Raw genomic sequence first — 26907 nt, forward strand, 5'->3', positions numbered from 1 at the left:
CCTGTCTCCTCCTCTGTTGTTACACTCAGTCAACACCCCTCCCACCTGTCTCCTCCTCTGTTACACTCAGTCAACAACCCTCCCACCTGTCTCCTCCTCTGTTGTTACACTCAGTCAACACCCCTCCCACCTGTCTCCTCCTCTGTTACACTCAGTCAACAACCCTCCCACCTGTCTCCTCCTCTGTTGTTACACTCAGTCAACACCCCTCCCACCTGTCTCCTCCTCTGTTGTTACACTCAGTCAACACCCCTCCTACCTGTCTCCCTCCTCTGTTACACTCAGTCAACACCCCTCCCACCTGTCTCCCTCCTCTGTTACACTCAGTCAACACCCCTCCTACCTGTCTCCCTCCTCTGTTACACTCAGTCAACACCCCTCCCACCTGTCTCCCTCCTCTGTTACACTCAGTCAACACCCCTCCCACCTGTCTCCCTCCTCTGTTACACTCAGTCAACACCCCTCCTACCTGTCTCCCTCCTCTGTTACACTCAGTCAACACCCCTCCCACCTGTCTCCCTCCTCTGTTACACTCAGTCAACACCCCTCCCACCTGTCTCCCTCCTCTGTTACACTCAGTCAACACCCCTCCCACCTGTCTCCCTCCTCTGTTACACTCAGTCAACACCCCTCCACCTGTCTCCTCCTCTGTTACACTCAGTCAACACCCCTCCCACCTGTCTCCCTCCTCTGTTACACTCAGTCAACACCCCTCCTACCTGTCTCCTCCTCTGTTACACTCAGTCAACACCCCCTCCACCTGTCTCCCTCCTCTGTTACACTCAGTCAACACCCCTCCTACCTGTCTCCCTCCTCTGTTACACTCAGTCAACACCCCTCCCACCTGTCTCCCTCCTCTGTTACACTCAGTCAACACCCCTCCTACCTGTCTCCCTCCTCTGTTACACTCAGTCAACACCCCTCCCACCTGTCTCCCTCCTCTGTTACACTCAGTCAACACCCCTCCTACCTGTCTCCCTCCTCTGTTACACTCAGTCAACACCCCTCCTACCTGTCTCCCTCCTCTGTTACACTCAGTCAACACCCCTCCCACCTGTCTCCCTCCTCTGTTACACTCAGTCAACACCCCTCCTACCTGTCTCCCTCCTCTGTTACACTCAGTCAACACCCCTCCTACCTGTCTCCCTCCTCTGTTACACTCAGTCAACACCCCTCCCACCTGTCTCCCTCCTCTGTTACACTCAGTCAACACCCCTCCTACCTGTCTCCCTCCTCTGTTACACTCAGTCAACACCCCTCCCACCTGTCTCCCTCCTCTGTTACACTCAGTCAACACCCCTCCTACCTGTCTCCTCCTCTGTTACACTCAGTCAACACCCCTCCTACCTGTCTCCCTCCTCTGTTACACTCAGTCAACACCCCTCCACCTGTCTCCCTCCTCTGTTGTTACACTCAGTCAACACCCCTCCTACCTGTCTCCTCCCTCTGTTACACTCAGTCAACACCCCTCCCACCTGTCTCCTCCTCTGTTACACTCAGTCAACACCCCTCCTACCTGTCTCCCTCCTCTGTTACACTCAGTCAACACCCCTCCCACCTGTCTCCTCCTCTGTTGTTACATTCAGTCAACACCCCTTTCCCTCCCACCTGTCCCACCTCTCCTCCTCTGTTACACTCAGTCAACACCCCTCCCACCTGTCTCCCTCCTCTGTTGTTACACTCAGTCAACACCCCTCCCACCTGTCTCTCCTCTGTTGTTACACTCAGTCAACACCCCTCCCACCTGTCTCCTCCTCTGTTGTTACACTCAGTCAACACCCCTCCCACCTGTCTCCTCCCTCTGTTACACTCAGTCAACACCCCTCCCACCTGTCTCCCTCCTCTGTTGTTACACTCAGTCAACACCCCTCCCACCTGTCTCCCTCCTCTGTTGTTACACTCAGTCAACACCCCTCCCTCCTGTCTCCCTCCTCTGTTGTTACACTCAGTCAACACCCCTCCCACCTGTCTCCCTCCTCTGTTACACTCAGTCAACACCCCTCCCACCTGTCTCCTCCTCTGTTGTTACACTCAGTCAACACCCCTCCCACCTGTCTCCTCCTCTGTTGTTACACTCAGTCAACACCCCTCCCACCTGTCTCCCTCCTCTGTTACACTCAGTCAACACCCCTCCTACCTGTCTCCTCCTCTGTTGTTACACATTCAGTCAACACCCCTCCCACCTGTCTCCTCCCTCTGTTACACTCAGTCAACACCCCTCCCACCTGTCTCCCTCCTCTGTTACACTCAGTCAACACCCCTCCCACCTGTCTCCCTCCTCTGTTGTTACACTCAGTCAACACCCCTCCCACCTGTCTCCTCCTCTCTGTTACACTCAGTCAACACCCCTCCCACCTGTCTCCTCCTCTGTTGTTACACTCAGTCAACACCCCTCCCACCTGTCTCCTCCTCTGTTACACTCAGTCAACACCCCTCCCACCTGTCTCCTCCTCTGTTGTTACACTCAGTCAACACCCCTCCCACCTGTCTCCTCCTCTGTTGTTACACTCAGTCAACACCCCTCCTACCTGTCTCCCTCCTCTGTTGTTACACTCAGTCAACACCCCTCCTACCTGTCTCCCTCCTCTGTTACACTCAGTCAACACCCCTCCTACCTGTCTCCCTCCTCTGTTGTTACACTCAGTCAACACCCCTCCTACCTGTCTCCTCCTCTGTTGTTACACTCAGTCAACACCCCTCCCACCTGTCTCCCTCCTCTGTTGTTACACTCAGTCAACACCCCTCCTACCTGTCTCCCTCCTCTGTTACACTCAGTCAACACCCCTCCTACCTGTCTCCTCTCTGTTACACTCAGTCAACACCCCTCCCACCTGTCTCCCTCCTCTGTTACACTCAGTCAACACCCCTCCCACCTGTCTCCCTCCTCTGTTACACTCAGTCAACACCCCTCCCACCTGTCTCTCCCTCCTCTGTTACACTCAGTCAACACCCCTCCCACCTGTCTCCCTCCTCTGTTACACTCAGTCAACACCCCTCCTACCTGTCTCCCTCCTCTGTTACACTCAGTCAACACCCCTCCTACCTGTCTCCCTCCTCTGTTACACTCAGTCAACACCCCTCCTACCTGTCTCCCTCCTCTGTTACACTCAGTCAACACCCCTCCCACCTGTCTCCTCCTCTGTTACACTCAGTCAACACCCCTCCTACCTGTCTCCCTCCTCTGTTACACTCAGTCAACACCCCTCCCACCTGTCTCCCTCCTCTGTTACACTCAGTCAACACCCCTCCCTACCTGTCTCCCTCCTCTGTTACACTCAGTCAACACCCCTCCCACCTGTCTCCCTCCTCTGTTACACTCAGTCAACACCCCTCCACCTGTCTCCCTCCTCTGTTACACTCAGTCAACACCCCTCCTACCTGTCTCCCTCCTCTGTTACACTCAGTCAACACCCCTCCTACCTGTCTCCCTCCTCTGTTACACTCAGTCAACACCCCTCCCACCTGTCTCCTCCTCTGTTGTTACATTCAGTCAACACCCCTCCCACCTGTCTTCCTCCTCTGTTACACTCAGTCAACACCCCTCCTACCTGTCTCCCTCCTCTGTTGTTACATTCAGTCAACACCCCTCCCACCTGTCTCCTCCTCTGTTGTTACATTCAGTCAACACCCCTCCCACCTGTCTCCTCCTCTGTTACACTCAGTCAACACCCCTCCCACCTGTCTCCTCCTCTGTTACACTCAGTCAACACCCCTCCCACCTGTCTCCCTCCTCTGTTACACTCAGTCAACACCCCTCCCACCTGTCTCCCTCCTCTGTTACACTCAGTCAACACCCCTCCCACCTGTCTCCCTCCTCTGTTACACTCAGTCAACACCCCTCCCACCTGTCTCCCTCCTCTGTTGTTACACTCAGTCAACACCCCTTTCCCTCCTCTGTTGTTACACTCAGTCAACACCCCTCCTACCTGTCTCCCTCCTCTGTTGTTACACTCAGTCAACACCCCTCCCACCTGTCTCCTCCTCTGTTACCTCAGTCAACACCCCTCCCACCTGTCTCCCTCCTCTGTTACACTCAGTCAACACCCCTCCCACCTGTCTCCCTCCTCTGTTACCTCAGTCAACACCCCTCCCACCTGTCTCTCCTCCTCTCTGTTACACTCAGTCAACACCCCTCCCACCTGTCTCCCTCCTCTGTTACACTCAGTCAACACCCCTCCTACCTGTCTCCTCCTCTGTTACACTCAGTCAACACCCCTCCCACCTGTCTCCTCCTCTGTTACACTCAGTCAACACCCCTCCCACCTGTCTCCCTCCTCTGTTGTTACACTCAGTCAACACCCCTCCCACCTGTCTCCCTCCTCTGTTACACTCAGTCAACACCCCTCCCACCTGTCTCCCTCCTCTGTTGTTACACTCAGTCAACACCCCTCCTACCTGTCTCCTCCTCTGTTACACTCAGTCAACACCCCTCCCACCTGTCTCCTCCCTCTGTTACACTCAGTCAACACCCCTCCCACCTGTCTCCCTCCTCTGTTGTTACACTCAGTCAACACCCCTCCCACCTGTCTCCTCCTCTGTTGTTACACTCAGTCAACACACCTCCCACCTGTCTCCCTCCTCTGTTACACTCAGTCAACACCCCTCCTACCTGTCTCCCTCCTCTGTTGTTACACTCAGTCAACACCCCTCCTACCTGTCTCCCTCTGTTGTTACACTCAGTCAACACCCCTTTCCCTCCTCTGTTGTTAAACTCAGTCAACACCCCTCCCACCTGTCTCCTCCTCTGTTGTTACACTCAGTCAACACCCCTCCCACCTGTCTCCTCCTCTGTTGTTACACTCAGTCAACACCCCTCCCACCTGTCTCCTCCTCTGTTGTTACACTCAGTCAACACCCCTCCCACCTGTCTCCTCCTCTGTTGTTACACTCAGTCAACACCCCTCCCACCTGTCTCCTCCTCTGTTGTTACACTCAGTCAACACCCCTCCCACCTGTCTCCTCCTCTGTTGTTACACTCAGTCAACACCCCTCCCACCTGTCTCCTCCTCTGTTGTTACACTCAGTCAACACCCCTCCCACCTGTCTCCTCCTCTGTTGTTACACTCAGTCAACACCCCTCCCACCTGTCTCCTCCTCTGTTGTTACACTCAGTCAACACCCCTCCCACCTGTCTCCTCCTCTGTTGTTACACTCAGTCAACACCCCTCCCACCTGTCTCCCTCCTCTGTTGTTACACTCAGTCAACACCCCTCCCACCTGTCTCCCTCCTCTGTTGTTACACTCAGTCAACACCCCTCCCACCTGTCTCCTCCTCTGTTGTTACACTCAGTCAACACCCCTCCCACCTGTCTCCTCCTCTGTTGTTACATTCAGTCAACACCCCTCCCACCTGTCTCCTCCTCTGTTGTTACATTCAGTCAACACCCCTCCCACCTGTCTCCCTCCTCTGTTGTTACACTCAGTCAACACCCCTCCCACCTGTCTCCTCCTCTGTTGTTACACTCAGTCAACACCCCTCCCACCTGTCTCCTCCTCTGTTGTTACATTCAGTCAACACCCCTCCCACCTGTCTCCTCCTCTGTTGTTACATTCAGTCAACACCCCTCCCACCTGTCTCCTCCTCTGTTACACTCAGTCAACACCCCTCCCACCTGTCTCCCTCCTCTGTTGTTACACTCAGTCAACACCCCTCCCACCTGTCTCCTCCTCTGTTGTTACATTCAGTCAACACCCCTCCCACCTGTCTCCTCCTCTGTTACACTCAGTCAACACCCCTCCCACCTGTCTCCTCCTCTGTTGTTACATTCAGTCAACACCCCTCCCACCTGTCTCCCTCCTCTGTTACACTCAGTCAACACCCCTCCTACCTGTCTCCTCCTCTGTTGTTACATTCAGTCAACACCCCTCCCACCTGTCTCCTCCTCTGTTACACTCAGTCAACACCCCTCCCACCTGTCTCCTCCTCTGTTACACTCAGTCAACACCCCTCCCACCTGTCTCCTCCTCTGTTACACTCAGTCAACACCCCTCCCACCTGTCTCCTCCTCTGTTACACTCAGTCAACACCCCTCCCACCTGTCTCCCTCCTCTGTTGTTACACTCAGTCAACACCCCTCTCCACCTGTCTCCCTCCTCTGTTGTTACATTCAGTCAACACCCCTCCCACCTGTCTCCTCCTCTGTTACACTCAGTCAACACCCCTCCCACCTGTCTCCTCCTCTGTTACACTCAGTCAACACCCCTCCCACCTGTCTCCTCCTCTGTTGTTACACTCAGTCAACACCCCTCCCACCTGTCTCCCTCCTCTGTTGTTACATTCAGTCAACACCCCTCCCACCTGTCTCCCTCCTCTGTTGTTACACTCAGTCAACACCCCTCCCACCTGTCTCCTCCTCTGTTGTTACACTCAGTCAACACCCCTCCCACCTGTCTCCCTCCTCTGTTGTTACACTCAGTCAACACCCCTCCCACCTGTCTCCCTCCTCTGTTGTTACACTCAGTCAACACCCCTCCCACCTGTCTCCTCCTCTGTTGTTACACTCAGTCAACACCCCTCCCACCTGTCTCCTCCTCTGTTGTTACATTCAGTCAACACCCCTCCCACCTGTCTCCTCCTCTGTTACACTCAGTCAACACCCCTCCCACCTGTCTCCTCCTCTGTTGTTACACTCAGTCAACACCCCTCCCACCTGTCTCCTCCTCTGTTGTTACACTCAGTCAACACCCTCCCACCTCCTCACCTGTCTCCCTCCTCTGTTGTTACACTCAGTCAACACCCCTCCCACCTGTCTCCCTCCTCTGTTGTTACACTCAGTCAACACCCCTCCCACCTGTCTCCTCCTCTGTTGTTACACTCAGTCAACACCCATCCTACCTGTCTCCTCCTCTGTTGTTACATTCAGTCAACACCCCTCCCACCTGTCTCTCCTCCTTGTTACACTCAGTCAACACCCCTCCCACCTGTCTCCTCCTCTGTTGTTACATTCAGTCAACACCCCTCCCACCTGTCTCCTCCTCTGTTACACTCAGTCAACACCCCTCCCACCTGTCTCCCTCCTCTGTTACACTCAGTCAACACCCCTCCCACCTGTCTCCCTCCTCTGTTGTTACACTCAGTCAACACCCCTCCCACCTGTCTCCTCCTCTGTTACACTCAGTCAACACCCCTCCCACCTGTCTCCTCCTCTGTTGTTACATTCAGTCAACACCCCTCCTACCTGTCTCCCTCCTCTGTTACACTCAGTCAACACCCCTCCCACCTGTCTCCCTCCTCTGTTACACTCAGTCAACACCCCTCCCACCTGTCTCCTCCTCTGTTACACTCAGTCAACACCCCTCCCACCTGTCTCCTCCTCTGTTGTTACACTCAGTCAACACCCATCCTACCTGTCTCCTCCTCTGTTGTTACATTCAGTCAATACCCCTCCCACCTGTCTCCTCCTCTGTTATCTCTTATGTCTGTCTCTTTCCGTTTTGTCACCAAAGCCCCACATACCACCCACCACTGCGACCTGTATGCTCTCGTCGGCTGCCCCATGCTACATATTCGCCGCCAGACCCACTGGGTCCAGGTAATCCATAAGTCTATGCTCGGTAAAGCTCAGCCTTATCTCAGCTCACTGGTCACCATAGCAATAGCCACCCGTAGCACGCTGGTCATGCCAAAAGCCAACACTTCCTTTGGCCGCCTTTCCTTCCAGTTCTCTGCTGCCAGTGACTGGAACTAATTGCAAAAATCGCTGAATTTGGAGACATATCTCCCTCACTAACTTTAAACATCAGCTGTCAGAGCAGCTTACCGATCGCTGCGGCTGTACGTAGCCCATCTGTAAATAGCCCATACAATCTTCCTACCTCATCCCCATATTGTTTTTACTTACTGTTCTGCTCTTTTGCACACCAGTATTTCTACTTGCACATCATCATCTGCACATCTATCACTCCAGTGTCAATTTGCCAAATTGTAATTACTTTGCTACTATGGCTTATTAATTGCCTTACCTCCTCACGCCATATGTACTTTTTCTATTGTGTTATTGACTGTACGTTTGTTTATTCCATGTGTAACTCTGTGTTGTTTGTGTCGCACTGCTTTGCTTTATCTTGGCCAGGTCACAGTTGTAAATGAGAACTTGTTCTCAACTGTGTCTCTCCTCTCTACTTGTCTTTCTATTGTGTGTCTCTCCTCTACTTGTCTTTTAAGGTTGGTGAACAGTGATAGTAGAAATCAGGGCAGCAGTAGTGAGATGGGACCAGCCCTCAGTACTTCTCCCCCACTGAGTGGACTACAGAGAGTTAAACATACGGTACAGATCTCTCCCTGTATGTCTCACTACCTCGCTCTCTCTCCCTCTCTCTGTCCCTCTCCCCCTGTCATCTCCTCCAGTACAGTACACTCCTCACCACATTCATAATGGACAGCCTATACCAATAGAGACATACAGCCTTGCTTATGTAACATGAAAGCAGGGGCTGATTTCTTGTTGAGTCAAATGATGTCTGCTGATGTGGAAAGACTTTCGGGGGTTGTGTTACCAGGAAATGTTTGGAACACACTTTGACAAGTAGCTCACCTTTCTTCTGTGGTGTACACCGTTTCACCTTTCTTCTGTGGTGTACACCGTTTCACCTTTCTTCTCTGGTGTACACCGTTTCACCTTTCTTCTGTGGTGTACACCGTTTCACCTTTCTTCTGTGGTGTACACCGTTTCACCTTTCTTCTGTGGTGTACACCGTTTCACCTTTCTTCTCTGGTGTACACCGTTTCACCTTTCTTCTGTGGTGTGTTTCACCTTTCTTCACCGTTTCACCTTTCTTCTCTGGTGTACACCGTTTCACCTTTCTTCTGTGGTGTACACCGTTTCACCTTTCTTCAGGGTTTCACCTTTTCTTCTGTGGTGTACACCGTTTCACCTTTCTTCTGTGGTGTACACCGTTTCACCTTTCTTCTCTGGTGTACACCGTTTCACCTTTCTTCTGTGGTGTACACCGTTTCACCTTTCTTCTGTGGTGTACACCGTTTCACCTTTCTTCTCTGGTGTACACCGTTTCACCTTTCTTCTGTGGTGTACACCGTTTCACCTTTCTTCTCTGGTGTACACCGTTTCACCTTTCTTCTGTGGTGTACACCGTTTCACCTTTCTTCTGTGGTGTACACCGTTTCACCTTTCTTCTGTGGTGTACACCGTTTCACCACACTTCTGTGGTGTACACCGTTTCACCACACTTCTGTGGTGTACATCGTACACAGTTTCTATTTGGATTCCAATTGATAACACGCTGTGATGATTGCCATTCACTTAAAGCCAACACTCGAAGGTCAGACGGACTTGGGTTGAGAGGGAGGGGATAAAAGAGAGAGGGAGAGATAGAAAGGAGACTGAAAGACAGACAGAAATCAATATAACTTCACATTTGAGCTTATCCATCGAGCTGCAGTATGCTTGGAGGGTTGTGTACGGGTTTGGAGGATAATGATCCAGAGAGAGAGAGAGATGCCACTGCATCAGAATAGGTTCTTGTTTTGTTTTATTATGTCCTTCAATTAAAATCGATGAACAATGGATCATAAGAAGTTAATGGACTAATGGAACCTCTAAGTCAGCCTTTAACCAGATGGATGAGAAAGATCCACAAAGAATTAAAAAACAAATCCAATTTTGATAAACTCCCATATCTACTGGGTGAAATTCCAGTGTGCCATCACAGCAGCAAGATTTGTGACCTGTTGCCACGAGAAAAGGGCAACCAGTGAAGAACAAACACCATTGTAAATATAACCCATATTTATGCTTATTTATTTTATCTTGTGTCCTTTAACCATTTTTACATTGTTAAAACACTGTATATATATAATATGACATTTGTAATATCTTTATTGTTTTGAAACTTCTGTATGTGTAATGTTTACTGGGAGAGGGAGAGAGAGGGAGACGGAGACGGAGAGGGAGACGGAGAGAGGGGGAGAAAGACGGAGAGGGAGACGGAGAGAGAGGGAGGGAGACGGGAGAGAGGGAGGGAGACGGAGAGAGAGGGAGGGAGACGGAGAGAGAGGGAGAAAGACGGAGAGGGAGACGGAGAGAGAGGGAGGGAGACGGAGAGAGAGGGAGAAAGACGGGAGAGGGAGACGGAGAGGGAGACGGAGAGAGAGGGAGAGAGACGGGAGAGGGAGAGAGGAGGGAGAGGGAGACGGAGAGAGAGAGACGGAGAGGGAGACGGAGAGAGAGGGAGAAAGACGGAGAGGGAGACGGAGAGAGAGGGAGAAAGACGGAGAGGGAGACGGAGAGGGAGAGGGAGGGAGAGACGGAGAGGGAGACGGAGAGAGAGGAGACGGAGAGGGAGAGGAGAGAGAGGGAGACGGAGAGAGGAGACGGGAGAGAGACGGAGAGAGACGGAGAGGGAGACGGAGAGAGAGGGAGAGGAGACGGAGAGAGAGGGAGAGACGGAGAGGGAGACGGAGAGAGAGAGGAGAGAGACGAGAGAGGGAGACGGAGACGGAGAGGAGAGGAGAGAGAGACGGAGAGAGGGAGAGACGGAGAGACGGAGAGGGAGACGGAGAGGGAGACGGAGAGAGAGGAGAGGGAGACGGGGAGAGGGAGACGGAGAGAGACGGGAGAGGGAGAGGGAGATGGAGAGGGAGAGATGGAGAGGGAGGAGAGAGAGAGAGAGGAGGGGGAGGAGAGGAGACGGAGAGGGAGACGGATGGAGAGGGAGAGGGAGACTGAGAGGGAGAGAGAGAGAGACGGAGAGGGAGGGAGGGAGGGAGACGGATGGAGAGGGAGAGAGAGAGAGAGAGAGGGAGAGAGGGAGGGGAGAGGAGAGAGAGGGAGACGGAGAGGGACGGAGAGGGAGACGAGATGGAGGAGAGAGACGGAGAGAGAGATAGAGACGGAGAGGGAGAGGAGAGGGAGAGGGAGATGGAGAGGGAGACGGAGAGGAGATGGAGAGGGAGAGAGGGAGAGGGAGACGGAGAGGGAGAGGAGAGAGACGGAGAGGGAGACGGAGAGAGAGGGAGGGAGACGGAGAGAGAGGGGGAGACGGAGAGGGAGACGGAGAGAGAGGGAGAGAGACGGAGAGGGAGAGGGAGAGGGAGAGAGAGGGAGAAAGACGGAGAGAGAGGGAGGGAGACGGAGAGAGAGGGAGAGAGAGGGAGAGGGAGACGGAGAGGGAGAGGGAGAGAGACGGAGAGGGAGACGGAGAGAGAGGGAGGGAGAGGGAGAGGGAGAGGGAGACGGAGAGGGAGACGGAGAGAGAGGGAGAGAGACGGAGAGAGGGAGACGGAGAGGGAGAGAGAGAGAGAGGGAGAGAGACGGAGAGGGAGACGGAGAGAGAGGGAGAGAGACGGAGACGGGAGAGAGAGAGAGAGAGAGAGAGAGAGAGGAGAGGGAGAGAGGAGACGGGAGGGAGACGGAGAGAGAGAGGGAGACGGAGATGGAGACGAGAGAGAGAGGGGAGAGAGAGGAGACGGAGAGGGAGACGGAGAGAGAGGGAGAGAGACGGAGACGGAGAGAGAGGGAGAGGGAGAGAGGAGACGGAGAGAGGGAGAGAGAGGGAGACGGAGGGAGAGGGAGAGAGACTGAGAGAGAGAGAGAGAGAGAGGGAGACGGAGAGAGAGGGAGAGAGACGGGAGAGAGAGGGAGACGGAGAGAGAGGGAGAGAGAGGGAGACGGAGAGGGAGACGGAGAGAGAGAGAGAGGAGACGGAGAGGGAGAGACGGAGGGAGAGGAGAGGGAGAGAGACGGAGAGGGAGACGGAGAGGGAGACGGAGAGGGAGACGGAGAGGGAGACGGAGAGGGAGACGGAGAGGGAGAGGGAGACGGAGAGAGGAGAGGGAGACGGAGAGGGAGACGGAGAGGGAGACGGAGAGGGAGAGGGAGACGGAGGAGAGGGAGACGGAGAGGGAGACGGGAGAGGGAGACGGAGAGGGAGACGAGAGGGAGAGGGAGAGGGAGACGGAGACGGAGAGGGAGACGGAGAGAGAGGGAGAGGGAGAGAGATGGAGAGGGAGAGAGAGGGAGAGGGAGACGGATGGAGAGGGAGAGAGACGGAGAGGGAGACGGAGAGAGCGGGAGAGGGAGAGGGAGACAGATGGAGATGGAGACGGATGGAGAGGGAGATGGATGGAGAGGGAGAGAGAGGGAGAGAGAGGGAGAGAGCGGAGAGAGGGAGAGGGAGACGGAGATGGAGAGGGAGACGGATGGAGAGGGAGAGAGAGAGAGAGAGGGGGGAGAGAGACGGAGCGGGAGACGGATGGAGAGGGAGAGAGACTGAGAGGGAGAGAGACAGAGACGGAGAGGGAGGGAGGGAGACGGATGGGATGGAGAGGAGAGAGAGAGAGAGAGAGAGAGGGGAGAGGGGGAGAGAGGGAGAGAGACTGAGAGGGACAGAGAGAGAGGAGACGGAGAGGGACAGAGAGGGAGACGGAGGGAGGGAGAGAGACGGAGATGGAGAGGAGAGGGAGGGAGGGAGACGGATGGAGAGAGAGGGAGAGAGAGGGAGAGAGAGGGAGAGGGAGAGAGACTGAGAGAGAGACAGAGAGAGAGAGGGAGAGAGACTGAGACGGAGAGGGACAGAGAGGGAGACGGAGGGAGAGGGAGAGGGAGGGAGGAGGGGAGAGAGAGAGGAGGGAGAGGGAGGGAGGGAGACGGATGGAGAGGGAGGGAGACAGAGAGGGAGGGAGGGAGAGGGAGGGAGAGAGAGGGGGAGGGAGGGAGGGAGGGAGAGGGGAGGGAGGGAGGGAGAGGGAGGGAGAGAGAGAGGGGGAGGGAGGGAGGGGAGGGAGAGAGGGGGAGAGAGGGAGGAGGAGGGAGAGGGAGGGAGGGAGGGAGGGTAAATATGAAAAGGGAGACAGACAAGCAGATAGACAGCGAGAGGGAATGAGATTGTCTCCTCACTGTCTTCATTCTGCTGCACTGCTGTTTCCCCTTCCATCTCTCTCTTCCCTCTCTCACTCTCTTTCCCTCCCTCCACCCCCCCCCTCTTTCCCTCCCTCCAAACCTCTCTCCCCCTCCCCCCCTCTTTCCCTCCCTCCACCCCCTCTCTCCCCCTCCCCCTCTTTCCCCCTCTTTCCCTCCCCCCCCTCTTTTCCCCCACCCCCCCTCCCCCCTCTCTCTTTCCCTCCCCCCTCCCTCCCCCCCCCCTCTTCCCTCCCTCCACCCCCTCTCCCCCTCCCCCCTCTTTCCCCCCTCCACCCCTCTCTCCCCCTTCCCCCTCTCTTTCCCCCCTCCACCCCCTCTCTCCCCTCCCTCCCCTCTTCTCTCTTCCCCTCCCTCCACCCCTCTCCCCCCCCCCCCTCTTTCCCTCCCTCCACCCCTCTCCCCCCCCTCCCTCTTCCCTCCCTCCACCCCCCTCCACCCCTCTCCCCCTCCACCCCCCCCTCTCTTTCCCTCCCTCCACCCCCTCTCCCCCTCCCCCCCCCTCTCTTTCCCTCCCTCCACCCCTCCCTCCCCCTCCACCTCTCTCTCTCCCCCCCCTCTATTAGTGTTGTCACGATACCAGAGTTTTGACATTGATACCAGGTCCAGTATCACGATGCTCAATACCAAAACGATACCACAGCTTAAGAAGCAGGAAGCCTATATAATCCAGAGTCACAGAATGGCTCTTGATCCAGACAGATAAACTCAGCTACTGCTCTGTTCAATTGTTGGGCATCTTTAGAGTTCAATATCGCTGCATTTGAATAGTTTTCCATCAACATCAGAGAAAGCATTAATTCATTAATTACACAATCAATTTGACTTTGGTTTTACCAATCAACATAACAACATAATAGTAATCATTTATTTTAGTGGTAAATCTCTATTGATAAACTAAGTAAATCAAGATGTAGCCTCGCCCTTTTCACCATACAGGGGAATGGATATTTAATAGGACTGTTTGCATGCATTGAGTTATCAAGCTTGTTTTGGCTAATTTCATGGGGCTACAAATACAATAACAAACGCTCTGCTTCCTTTCCATCTGGGACTTGTTATATTGTACTGATCAACAATATTTGCATAGAAGTAGTTTATTTTCTAAAAGTGAGCGCTGTCTCTTTAACCAGTAATGATGTCATTCAGATGACACCCTGCTATAAACAAGGTGCTGAGGCAATAGACCATCTTTGGCTGATGGACAGACGTGACAGAGAGACCTATTAAGTGAATGAATAACGTTTTTGATGCCAATCGGCTTTGAAATCTGCATATTTTACATATGGACATTGTTTTGCAATCAGTAATTAACCATTTCAACCTTTCTACATGCCGTGTCGTATTATTCAAATGTGTTAACTTCTGTACAGCATGACTGTGGAGCTAACATGATGGGGCCCAGACTCCCAGTACAGTATGAGTGTGGAGCTAACATGATGGAGCCCAGACTCCCAGTACAGTATGAGTGTGGAGCTAACATGATGTAGCCCAGACTCCCAGTACAGTATGAGTGTGGAGCTAACATGATGTAGCCCAGACTCCCAGTACAGCATGAGTAGAGAGGAGAGCAGGGAAGAGATATTTCATTTATGTATTTTATTTCACCTTTATTTAATCAGGTAGGCCAGTTGAGAACAAGTTCTCATGTGACCTGGCCAAGATAAAGCAAAGCAGTGAGACACAAACAACAACACAGAGTTACACATGGAGACAAATGTACAGTCAATAAGACAATAGAAAAAGTATATATACAGTGTGTGCAAATGGCGTGAGGAGGTAAGGCAATAAATAGGCCATAGTAGCGAAGTAATTACAATTTAGCAAATTAACACTGGAGTGATAGATGTGCAGATGATGATGTGCAAGTAGAAATACTGGTGTGCAAAAGAGCAAAAAAGTAAATAAAAACAATATGGGGATGAGGTAGGTAGATTGGATGGGCTATTTACAGATGGGCTACGTACAGCTGCAGCGATCGGTAAGCTGCTCTGACAGCTGATGTTTAAAGTTAGTGAGGGAGATATGTCTCCAAATTCAGCGATTTTTACAATTCGTTCCAGTCACTGGCAGCAGAGAACTGGAAGGAAAGGCGGCCAAAGGGGGTGTTGGCTTTTGGGATGACCATGAAATATACCTGATGGAGTTCGTGCTACGGGTGAGTGTTGTTATGATGACCAGTGAGCTGAGATAAGGTGGATATTTACCTAGCAACGACTTATAGATGTCCTGGAGCCAGTGGGTCTGGCGACGAATATGTAGCGAGGGCCAGCCGACGAGAGCATACAGGTCGCAGTGGTGGGTGGTATAAGGGGCTTTGGTGACAAAACAGAACGAGACAGATATAACAGAGGAGGAGACAGGCTCCCCTACCTCTCTCCCTCCCACTCTCTCTCCATCTCCTTCCCTACCTCCCTCCTTCGGTCCCTCCCCCCTCTCCATCAATCCCCCTCTCTCTCCATCTCCCACCCTTACCTACCTCCTTCTCTCCTTCTCTCACTCCCGCTCCACCCCCCTTCTCTCCATCTCCTTCCCTTCCTATCTCCCTCCCTCTCCCCCTCTTTCCTTCCCTCTCCGTCCATCTCCTTCCCTACCTACCTATCTCCCACACTTTCCTCCCCCCATCTCGATCTCCCTCTATCTCTCCCCCCTTCATCTTCTCTCCCCCATCTCTCTGTAGTGTGTGTGCAAATGAAAACAGGCTTCCACAAGTACACCTACGGGCAGGTTGCAGTGTAAACCAGCTGAGTGAACCGTAGTGATCTGTCAATTATGTCATCTCTATTCAGACAATCTCCAGACACATGTTAGTGGAGACAGGTATCAAGGAGAGGAGGGGGAGGGAGGGAGGGAGAGAGGAGGAGAGAAGGGTGTGGGAGAGATGGGGGCTGAGGAGAGGAGGAGAGACAGAGAGGGAGAGGGATAGCAGTCTTTCCCACTACAATATGCATCATTAGTATCACTGTCACATTACCACAGCCTGTTTGTATGTAATGACAGTCGTGTAGCTTTCACATTATTAATGCTAGCTAGACAGACGCACAGCGCACCCAAAGGTTGGGAACAGAAGCTTAGGAAGGTTCAAGTGATTTGACATTTGAGTTCCAGAACAGCAAGATGCATCATTTGATGAGGGAGCCTCCATTGTGCTCCTGCACCTTCATTGGAAAACAGTTAAATGGCTTGTACAGTGGGAAGCCATTTTGACATATTGTATATATTGTACAATTTGGTTTAGGCTTTGACACAATGTATAGTGAAAAAATGTGTTAAACTTAGTGGTGGACAGTGTGTCATTGTCCAAAGGAGTCCTTGTCTTGCCCATAGGCAACTTCCACTGTCCTCAGTGTATGTGCTGATACTCACGTACACACACCTAATGTCACACGTTCATGTAATCACTCACATGTACAGTACACACACACACAAATGTTTTAGCACACAGATACAGTAGAACTGCTCACACACACACATGAATGTTTTAGCACACAGATACAGTAGAACTGCTCACACACACACATGAATGTTTTAGCACACAGATACAGTAGAACTGCTCACACACACACATGAATGTTTTAGCACACAGATACAGTAGAACTGCTCACACACACACATGAATGTTTTAGCACACAGATACAGTAGAACTGCTCACACACACACATGAATGTTTTAGCACACAGATACAGTAGAACTGCTCACACACACACATGAATGTTTTAGCACACAGATACAGTAGAACTGCTCACACACACATCAAATAATTGTCTGCTGAAGCAGCATAGGCACACATGCTGTATGTACACACTCACTCACTCACCCCCCCCAAACACACACACACACACAGTACATGCACACACTGTATACACACTGTACACACACACATATACACTGTACACACACACACACTGTACACACACACACCGTACAAGCGCACACATACACACAGACACACACAGTGTTATTTGTGCTGAAGCAGCACCCTCCAGGCTGCAGTAGATGTAGGGCTCTCCACTCAGCCCGCTGCCACCGGTAACAGCCAATCACCACAGGGAAAGGCCTCACCACTCTCTGAGTAAGGGCACCTTGCCAGCAAACACACACACATACACACACACTGTCCTGTCTTATTTACGGCAACAGCTCCCATGACAGAGACTCTCCTCTGCAGTCCTGCTGCAGTTCTGTATCATCACTACTACTGACTTTATACCTCCCACCGTCTCTCTCTCTCTCTCTCTCTCTCTCTCTCGCTCTCTCGCTCTCTCGCTCTCTCTATATATATATATATCCCTGTCTGTTTCTCTCTCTCTGTCTCTCTCTCTCTCTCTCTCTCTCTCTCTCTCTCTCTCTCTCTCTCTCTCTCTCTCTCTCTCTCTCTCTCTCTCTCTCTCTCTCTCTCTCTCTCTCTATATATATATATATATATATATATCCCTGTCTGTTTCTCTCTCTCTGTCTCTGTTTCTCTCTGTCTTTCTCTCTCTCGCTTTCTCTGTCTCTATTGCTTGCTCTCTCTCTCACTTTCTTTCACACACACACTCACTCAGGCCAATAACAAGTAGTGACTGTTCTCTCTCTGAAAACAACAGGAGATGAAACAACAGAAGTTGTGTTCCAGAGCAACAGCTGGAATAATTCAGATGTGTGTGTGTGTGTGTGTGTGTGTGTGTGTGTGTGTGTGTGTGTGTGTGTGTGTGTGTGTGTGTGTGTGCGTGTGCGTGTGTGTGTGTGCAGTTTCATTTCCAACTGTCATTGATCAAACAATTGGTTCGAAGGGAGAAAATAGACAGTTAAGAAAAGGAGCTTGAGAGGTTCAACAGAGAGGGGGAAAGCGGGAATGAGATTAAGAGAAAAGGAGGAAGAGAGAATGAGGGGATAGAGAGACAGACGAGAGAGAGAAGGAAAGGAGGGCGATTAGATAGGAGACATATATAATGATAGTATTGTGCTAGGTGAATGACACACACACATACACACGGGTAAACAAACAAACAAGCGAAAACAAACCTCTTTCCCTTGTATTCAGTGTTCCATTGTATATATGCATTAGCCTCGAGCTATGCACCCCATCATCTACCTTTGTGATGAGACAGAAGCCTGCTTTTCACAAGGTTTTTGTCCCAAATCGCACCCTATTCCCTATATCGTGCACTACCTTTCGTAGTGCAGGATATAGGGTTATTCCCTATAGTGCACTACTTCTGGTAGTGTACATTGTAGGCAATAGGGTGCCATTTTAGCCGTTGCCCAGAGAGCTGTTTGATGAATGAGATGTGCGTTTCATTGTTCTGTTTAGAAAGGCAACTCATACAGATGAATACAGGTAGCTGGTTAGAAAGGCCTCTTTGGTTAAAGTGCCTGTAAATCATTCATTATTCTCTCCCTCCTTTCTTCTCGCTCCCTCGCTTTTTCTCTCCGGAGGCTGGACAGATGTGCATAGAGATAAGTGGAGTGGGAGCCGGAGGGATGGAGAGATGGTGGAATGGCTAAGAGGCAATTAACAAGGGGATGAATAATACCAGAAAAAGGGACAACATTGAATCACTCACCACCCAAGCCTCTTCCCCTCTTTCACCTTTCTCCTCTACCAACCTCCTCTTCCCCTCTTTCACCTTTCTCCTCTACCAACCTCCTCTTCCCCTCTTTCACCTTTCTCCTCTACCGACCTCCTCTTCCCCTCTTTCACCTTTCTCCTCTACCGACCTTCTCTTCCCCTCTTTCACCTTTCTCCTCTACCAACCTCCTCTTCCCCTCTTTCACCTTTCTCCTCTACCAACCTTCTCTTCCCCTCGTTCACCTTTCTCCTCTACCGACCTCCTCTTCCCCTCTTTCACCTTTCTCCTCTACCAACCTCCTCTTCCCCTCTTTCACCTTTCTCCTCTACCGACCTTCTCTTCCCCTCTTTCACCTTTCTCCTCTACCGACCTTCTCTTCCCCTCTTTCACCTTTCTCCTCTACCAACCTCCTCTTCCCCTCTTTCACCTTTCTCCTCTACCAACCTTCTCTTCCCCTCTTTCACCTTTCTCCTCTACCGACCTTCTCTTCCCCTCTTTCACCTTTCTCCTCTTCACCTCCCTCTTCCCCCTTTCAACGACCTCCTCTTCCCCCTTTCACCTTTCTCCTCTACCGACCTCCTCTTCCCCTCTTTCACCTTTCTCCTCTACCGACCTCCTCTTCCCCTCTTTCACCTTTCTCCTCTACCGACCTCCTCTTCCCCTTTCACCTTTCTCCTCTACCGACCTCCTCTTCCCCCCGTTCACCTTTCTCCTCAAACGACCTCCTCTTCCCCTCTTTCACCTTTCTCCTCTACCGACCTTCTCTTCCCCTCTTTCACCTTTCTCCTCTACCGACCTCTTCCCCTCTTTCACCTTTCTCCTCTACCGACCTCCTCTTCCCCTCTTTCACCTTTCTCCTCTACCGACCTCCTCTTCCCCTCTTTCACCTTTCTCCTCTACCGACCTCCTCTTCCCCTCGTTCACCTTTCTCCTCTACCGACCTCCTCTTCCCTCTTTCACCTTTCTCCTCTACCGACCTCCCCTCTCCCCTCTTTCACCTTTCTCCTCTACCGACCTCCTCTTCCCCTCTTTCACCTTTCTCCTCTACCGACCTCCTCTTCCCCCTTTCACCTTTCTCCTCTACCAACCTCCTCTTCCCCTCTTTCACCTTTCTCCTCTACCGACCTCCTCTTCCCCTCTTTCACCTTTCTCCTCTACCGACCTCCTCTTTCCCTTTCTCCTCTCGACTCTTCCCCTCTTTCACCTTTCTCCTCTACCGACCTCCTCTTCCCCTCTTTCACCTTTCTCCTCTACCGACCTCCTCTTCCCCTCTTTCACCTTTCTCCTCTACCGACCTTCTCTTCCCCTCTTTCACCTTTCTCCTCTACCAACCTCCTCTTCCCCTCTTTCACCTTTCTCCTCTACCGACCTCCTCTTCCCCTCTTTCACCTTTCTCCTCTACCGACCTCCTCTTCCCCTCTTTCACCTTTCTCCTCTACCGACCTCCTCTTCCCCTCGTTCACCTTTCTCCTCTACCGACCTCCTCTTCCCCTCGTTCACCTTTCTCCTCTACCGACCTCCTCTTCCCCTCGTTCACCTTTCTCCTCTACCGACCTCCTCTTCCCCTCTTTCACCTTTCTCCTCTACCGACCTCCTCTTCCCCTCTTTCACCTTTCTCCTCTACCGACCTCCTCTTCCCCCTTTCCTCTTCCCCTTTCTCCTCTACCGACCTCTCCCCTTCTTTCCCTCGTTCACCTTTCTCCTCTACCGACCTCCTCTTCCCCTCATTCACCTTTCTCCTCTACCGACCTCCTCTTCCCCTCGTTCACCTTTCTCCTCTACCTCCTCTTCCCCCATTCACCCTCCTCTTCCCCTCGTTCACCTTTCTCCTCTACCGACCTCCTCTTCCCCTCGTTCACCTTTCTCCTCTACCGACCTCCTCTTCCCCTCGTTCACCTTTCTCCTCTACCGACCTCCTCTTCCCCTCGTTCACCTTTCTCCTCTACCGACCTCCTCTTCCCCTCGTTCACCTTTCTCCTCTACCGACCTCCTCTTCCCCTCGTTCACCTTTCTCCTCTACCGACCTCCTCTTCCCCTCGTTCACCTTTCTCCTCTACCGACCTCCTCTTCCCCTCGTTCACCTTTCTCCTCTACCAACCTCCTCTTCCCCTCTTTCATTTTTCTCTTTTCCCTCTACCGACCTAGTCTTTCACCTTTCTCCTCTACCTTTCTCCTCTTCCCCTCTTTCACCTTTCTCTTCTACCGACCTCCTCTTCCCCTCTTTCACCTTTCTCATCTACCGACCTCCTTTTCCTCTTCATCATCTCTCTCTTTCTCCACTACCTCTCTCCTCTTCCCTCTCTTCACCCTACGTATCAACACCCTTTCTCTGTTCCCCAGATGTGTCCTTGGTTGTCTCTGTGGGTGTTACTACACCGGGTAATGGCCAAAACTCAGACACCATTGTTACAGAGTCAGAGGACATCTGTCAGAGTTACAGCTACAGAGGACCTGTTTTCACGGGGCCGTGACAAATGACACCCTATTATTGCTCTACTTTTGTATACTATATGGTGAATAGGGTGTCATTTGGGACATGACCACACTCTTTCTGGTCTGAGTTTAATGGTCTGCTATTTCAGAGATTACAGTGGGCTACAGTGTTCTCTGGCTCCTTAGACCGACACTGATTTGACTAAATCTAAAAAACAGACTTGCTAAAGTTTTACTCTGTCCCTATCATAGTCCCTATGCAGAATATACTAGCATGTTAGCTAACTGGGGCTGAATCCACTCTATCATAGTCCCTATGCAGAATATACTAGCATGTTAGCTAACTGGGGCTGAATCCACTCTATCATAGTCCCTATGCAGAATATACTAGCATGTTAGCTAACTGGGGCTGAATCCACTCTATCATAGTCCCTATGCAGAACATACTAGCATGTTAGCTAACTGGGGCTGAATCCACTCTATCATAGTCCCTATGCAGAATATACTAGCATGTTAGCTAACTGGGGCTGAATCCACTCTATCATAGTCCCTATGCAGAATATACTAGCATGTTAGCTAACTGGGGCTGAATCCACTTGTTCACATCATGTGGAGCTCACAGTGTACTAGACCCAGCATGGTATGGCTCTGTTTATTCTCTAGAGTCTAAGATTTCATACTGGGCTGGTTAATTACATTTACATTGGTAAATGACCAGTAATTTTGCAACCCGAGGCAGGGGTTTCTTCTCATATGGCACCCTATTCCCTTTATAGTGCATTGCTTTTGTCCAGGGCCCATATGACTCTGGACAAATATAGCACATTATATATGGGAATTGGGTGCCATTTGCATTTGAGACTTGGTGTACAAAAATGTAATGATTATTTATTGTTTACTTAGAAATATGCTTGAAATGTGTTTTTCCGCACACAATGGCTGCATTCCTGCAGAAAGATGCTTTCTGTCTTTTCTTTCCCTCCATTTATTGTTTCTCTATAAAACATTCTCTTTCCCTCCTTCATCTGTCGTTTCTCTATAAAACATTCTCTCTCCCTCCTTCATCTGTCGTTTCTCTATAAAACATTCGCTTTCCCTCCTTCATCTGTCGTTTCTCTATAAAACATTCTCTTTCACTCCTTCATCTGTCGTTTCTCTATAAAACATTCTCTTTCCCTCCATCTGTCGTTTCTCTATAAAACATTCTCTTTCCCTCCATCTGTCGTTTCTCTATAAAACATTCTCTCTCCCTCCTTCATCTGTAGTTTCTCTATAAAACATTCTCTCTCCCTCCTTCATCTGTCGTTTCTCTATAAAACATTCGCTTTCCCTCCTTCATCTGTCGTTTCTCTATAAAACATTCTCTTTCACTCCTTCATCTGTCGTTTCTCTATAAAACATTCTCTTTCCCTCCATCTGTCGTTTCTCTATAAAACATTCTCTTTCCCTCCATCTGTCGTTTCTCTATAAAACATTCTCTTTCCCTCCTTCATCTGTAGTTTCTCTATAAAACATTCTCTCTCCCTCCTTCATCTGTAGTTTCTCTATAAAACATTCTCTTTCCCTCCATCTGTCGTTTCTCTATAAAACATTCTCTTTCCCTCCATCTGTCGTTTCTCTATAAAACATTCTCTTTCCCTCCTTCATCTGTAGTTTCTCTATAAAACATTCTCTTCCCTCCTTCATCTGTAGTTTCTCTATAAAACATTCTCTCTCCCTCCTTCATCTGTCGTTTCTCTATAAAACATTCTCTTCCCTCCTTCATCTGTAGTTTCTCTATAAAACATTCTCTTTCCCTCCTTCATCTGTCGTTTCTCTATAAAACATTCTCTTTCCCTCCTTCATCTGTCGTTTCTCTATAAAACATTATCTTTCCCTCCTTCATCTGTCGTTTCTCTATAAAACATTCTCTTCCCTCCTTCATCTGTAGTTTCTCTATAAAACATTCTCTTTCCCTCCATCTGTCGTTTCTCTATAAAACATTCTCTTTCCCTCCTTCATCTGTAGTTTCTCTATAAAACATTCTCTCTCCCTCCTTCATCTGTAGTTTTTCTATAAAACATTCTCTCTCCCTCCTTCATCTGTAGTTTCTCTATAAAACATTCTCTTTCCGTCCTTCATCTGTCGTTTCTCTATAAAACATTCTCTTTCCGTCCTTCATCTGTCGTTTCTCTATAAAACATTCTCTTTCCCTCCTTCATCTGTAGTTTCTCTATAAAACATTCTCTTTCCCTCCTTCATCTGTAGTTTCTCTATAAAACATTCTCTTTCCGTCCTTCATCTGTCGTTTCTCTATAAAACATTCTCTTTCCCTCCTTCATCTGTAGTTTCTCTATAAAACATTCTCTTTCCCTCCTTCATCTGTCGTTTCTCTGTAAAACATTCTCTCTCCCTCCTTCATCTGTCGTTTCTCTATAAAACATTCTCTTTCCCTCCTTCATCTGTAGTTTCTCTATAAAACATTCTCTTTCCCTCCTTCATCTGTAGTTTCTCTATAAAACATTCTTTTCCCTCCTTATCTGTCGTTTCTCTATAAAACATTCTCTTTCCCTCCTTCATCTGTAGTTTCTCTATAAAACATTCTCTTTCCCTCCTTCATCTGTAGTTTCTCTATAAAACATTCTCTTCCCTCCTTCATCTGTAGTTTCTCTATAAAACATTCTCTTTCCCTCCTTCATCTGTAGTTTCTCTATAAAACATTCTCTTTCCCTCCTTCATCTGTCGTTTCTCTATAAAACATTCTCTTTCCCTCCTTCATCTGTAGTTTCTCTATAAAACATTCTCTTCCCTCCTTCATCTGTAGTTTCTCTATAAAACATTCTCTCTCCCTCCTTCATCTGTAGTTTCTCTATAAAACATTCTCTTTCCCTCCTTCATCTGTACTTTCTATAAAACATTCTCTTTCCCTCCATCTGTAGTTTCTCTATAAAACATTCTCTTTCCCTCCTTCATCTGTAGTTTCTCTATAAAACATTCTCTTTCCCTCCTTCATCTGTCGTTTCTCTATAAAACATTCTCTTTCCCTCCATCTGTAGTTTCTCTATAAAACATTCTCTTTCCTCCTTCATCTGTAGTTTCTCTATAAAACATTCTCTTTCCCTCCTTCATCTGTCGTTTCTCTATAAAACATTCTCTCTCCCTCCTTCATCTGTAGTTTCTCTATAAAACATTCTCTTTCCCTCCATCTGTCGTTTCTCTATAAAACATTCTCTTTCCCTCCTTCATCTGTCGTTTCTCTATAAAACATTCTCTTTCCCTCCTTCATCTGTCGTTTCTCTATAAAACATTCTCTTTCCCTCCTTCATCTGTCGTTTCTCTATAAAACATTCTCTTTCCCTCCTTCATCTGTAGTTTCTCTATACAACATTCTCTTTCCCTCCATCTGTCGTTTCTCTATAAAACATTCTCTTTCCCTCCTTCATCTGTAGTTTCTCTATAAAACATTCTCTTTCCCTCCTTCATCTGTAGTTTCTCTATAAAACATTCTCTTTCCCTCCTTCATCTGTAGTTTCTCTATAAAACATTCTCTTTCCCTCCTTCATCTGTCGTTTCTCTATAAAACATTCTCTTTCCCTCCTTCATCTGTCGTTTCTCTATAAAACATTCTCTTTCCCTCCATCTGTAGTTTCTCTATAAAACATTCTCTTTCCCTCCATCTGTAGTTTCTCTATAAAACATTCTCTTTCCCTCCTTCATCTGTCGTTTCTCTATAAAACATTCTCTTTCCCTCCTTCATCTGTAGTTTCTCTATAAAACATTCTCTTTCCCTCCTTCATCTGTCGTTTCTCTATAAAACATTCTCTTTCCCTCCTTCATCTGTCGTTTCTCTATAAAACATTCTCTTTCCCTCCTTCATCTGTAGTTTCTCTATAAAACATTCTCTTTCCCTCCTTCATCTGTAGTTTCTCTATAAAACATTCTCTCTCCCTCCTTCATCTGTCGTTTCTCTATAAAACATTCTCTCTCCCTCCTTCATCTGTCGTTTCTCTATAAAACATTCTCTCTCCCTCCTTCATCTGTCGTTTCTCTATAAAACATTCTCTTTCCCTCCTCCATCTGTAGTTTCTCTATAAAACATTCTCTTTCCCTCCTTCATCTGTCGTTTCTCTATAAAACATTCTCTCTCCCTCCTTCATCTGTCGTTTCTCTATAAAACATTCTCTTTCCCTCCTTCATCTGTAGTTTCTCTATAAAACATTCTCTCTCCCTCCTTCATCTGTCGTTTCTCTATAAAACATTCTCTTTCCCTCCTTCATCTGTAGTTTCTCTATAAAACATTCTCTTTCCCTCCTTCATCTGTAGTTTCTCTATAAAACATTCTCTTTCCCTCCTTCATCTGTCGTTTCTCTATAAAACATTCTCTTTCCCTCCTTCATCTAGTTTCTCGTTTCTCTATAAAACATTCTCTTTCCCTCCTTCATCTGTAGTTTCTCTATAAAACATTCTCTTTCCCTCCTTCATCTGTAGTTTCTCTATAAAACATTCTCTCTCCCTCCTTCATCTGTAGTTTCTCTATAAAACATTCTCTTTCCCTCCATCTGTCGTTTCTCTATAAAACATTCTCTTTCCCTCCATCTGTCGTTTCTCTATAAAACATTCTCTTTCCCTCCTTCATCTGTAGTTTCTCTATAAAACATTCTCTTTCCCTCCTTCATCTGTAGTTTCTCTATAAAACATTCTCTCTCCCTCCTTCATCTGTAGTTTCTCTATAAAACATTCTCTTTCCCTCCTTCATCTGTAGTTTCTCTATAAAACATTCTCTTTCCCTCCTTCATCTGTAGTTTCTCTATAAAACATTCTCTTTCCCTCCTTCATCTGTAGTTTCTCTATAAAACATTCTCTTTCCCTCCTTCATCTGTAGTTTCTCTATAAAACATTCTCTCTCCCTCCTTCATCTGTAGTTTCTCTATAAAACATTCTCTTTCCCTCCTTCATCTGTAGTTTCTCTATAAAACATTCTCTTTCCCTCCTTCATCTGTAGTTTCTCTATAAAACATTCTCTTTCCCTCCTTCATCTGTAGTTTCTCTATAAAACATTCTCTCTTCCTCCTTCATCTGTAGTTTCTCTATAAAACATTCTCTTTCCCTCCTTCATCTGTAGTTTCTCTATAAAACATTCTCTTTCCCTCCTTCATCTGTAGTTTCTCTATAAAACATTCTCTTTCCCTCCTTCATCTGTCGTTTCTCTATAAAACATTCTCTTTCCCTCCTTCATCTGTAGTTTCTCTATAAAACATTCTCTCTCCCTCCTTCATCTGTAGTTTCTCTATAAAACATTCTCTCTCCCTCCTTTATCTGTCGTTTCTCTATAAAACATTCTCTTTCCCTCCTCCATCTGTAGTTTCTCTATAAAACATTCTCTTTCCCCTCCATCTGTAGTTTCTCTATAAAACATTCTCTCTCCCTCCTTCATCTGTCGTTTCTCTATAAAACATTCTCTTTCCCTCCTTCATCTGTAGTTTCTCTATAAAACATTCTCTCTCCCTCCTTCATCTGTAGTTTCTCTATAAAACATTCTCTCTCCCTCCTTCATCTGTCGTTTCTCTATAAAACATTCTCTTTCCCTCCTTCATCTGTAGTTTCTCTATAAAACATTCTCTCTCCCTCCTTCATCTGTCGTTTCTCTATAAAACATTCTCTTTCCCTCCTTCATCTGTAGTTTCTCTATAAAACATTCTCTTTCCGTCCTTCATCTGTCGTTTCTATATAAAACATTCTCTTTCCCTCCTTCATCTGAAGTTTCTCTATAAAACATTCTCTTTCCCTCCTTCATCTGTAGTTTCTCTATAAAACATTCTCTTATCCTCCATCTGTCGTTTCTCTATAGAACATTCTCTTTCCCTCATTCATCTGTAGTTTCTCTGTAAAACATTCTCTTTCCCTCCTTCATCTGTAGTTTCTCTATAAAACATTCTCTTTCCCTCCATCTGTCGTTTCTCTATAAAACATTCTCTTTCCCTCCTTCATCTGTCGTTTCTCTATAAAACATTCTCTTTCCCTCCTTCATCTGTCGTTTCTCTATAAAACATTCTCTTTCCCTCCTT

The 26907-nt window shown here is 49.0% G+C and overlaps 1 protein-coding gene and 1 long non-coding RNA gene across 4 annotated transcripts in view; one reads left to right on the forward strand and one right to left on the reverse strand.

Moving 5' to 3' along the window:
- Window positions 1–26907, forward strand: part of LOC118377901 (cytoplasmic phosphatidylinositol transfer protein 1-like) — a 113621-nt gene that overhangs the window by 64486 nt on the left and 22228 nt on the right. The window lies entirely within an intron of this gene.
- Window positions 8558–9138, reverse strand: LOC127920538 (uncharacterized). Its single transcript, XR_008106548.1, has 3 exons — window positions 9071–9138; window positions 8931–8986; window positions 8558–8702 (listed from the first exon to the last, which is right to left on the reverse strand). It is a non-coding gene; the product is annotated as an uncharacterized LOC127920538 (long non-coding RNA).

This window comes from Oncorhynchus keta, unplaced genomic scaffold, assembly GCF_023373465.1.
Source record: "Oncorhynchus keta strain PuntledgeMale-10-30-2019 unplaced genomic scaffold, Oket_V2 Un_contig_1985_pilon_pilon, whole genome shotgun sequence".
Taxonomy (NCBI): Eukaryota; Metazoa; Chordata; class Actinopteri; order Salmoniformes; family Salmonidae; genus Oncorhynchus; species Oncorhynchus keta.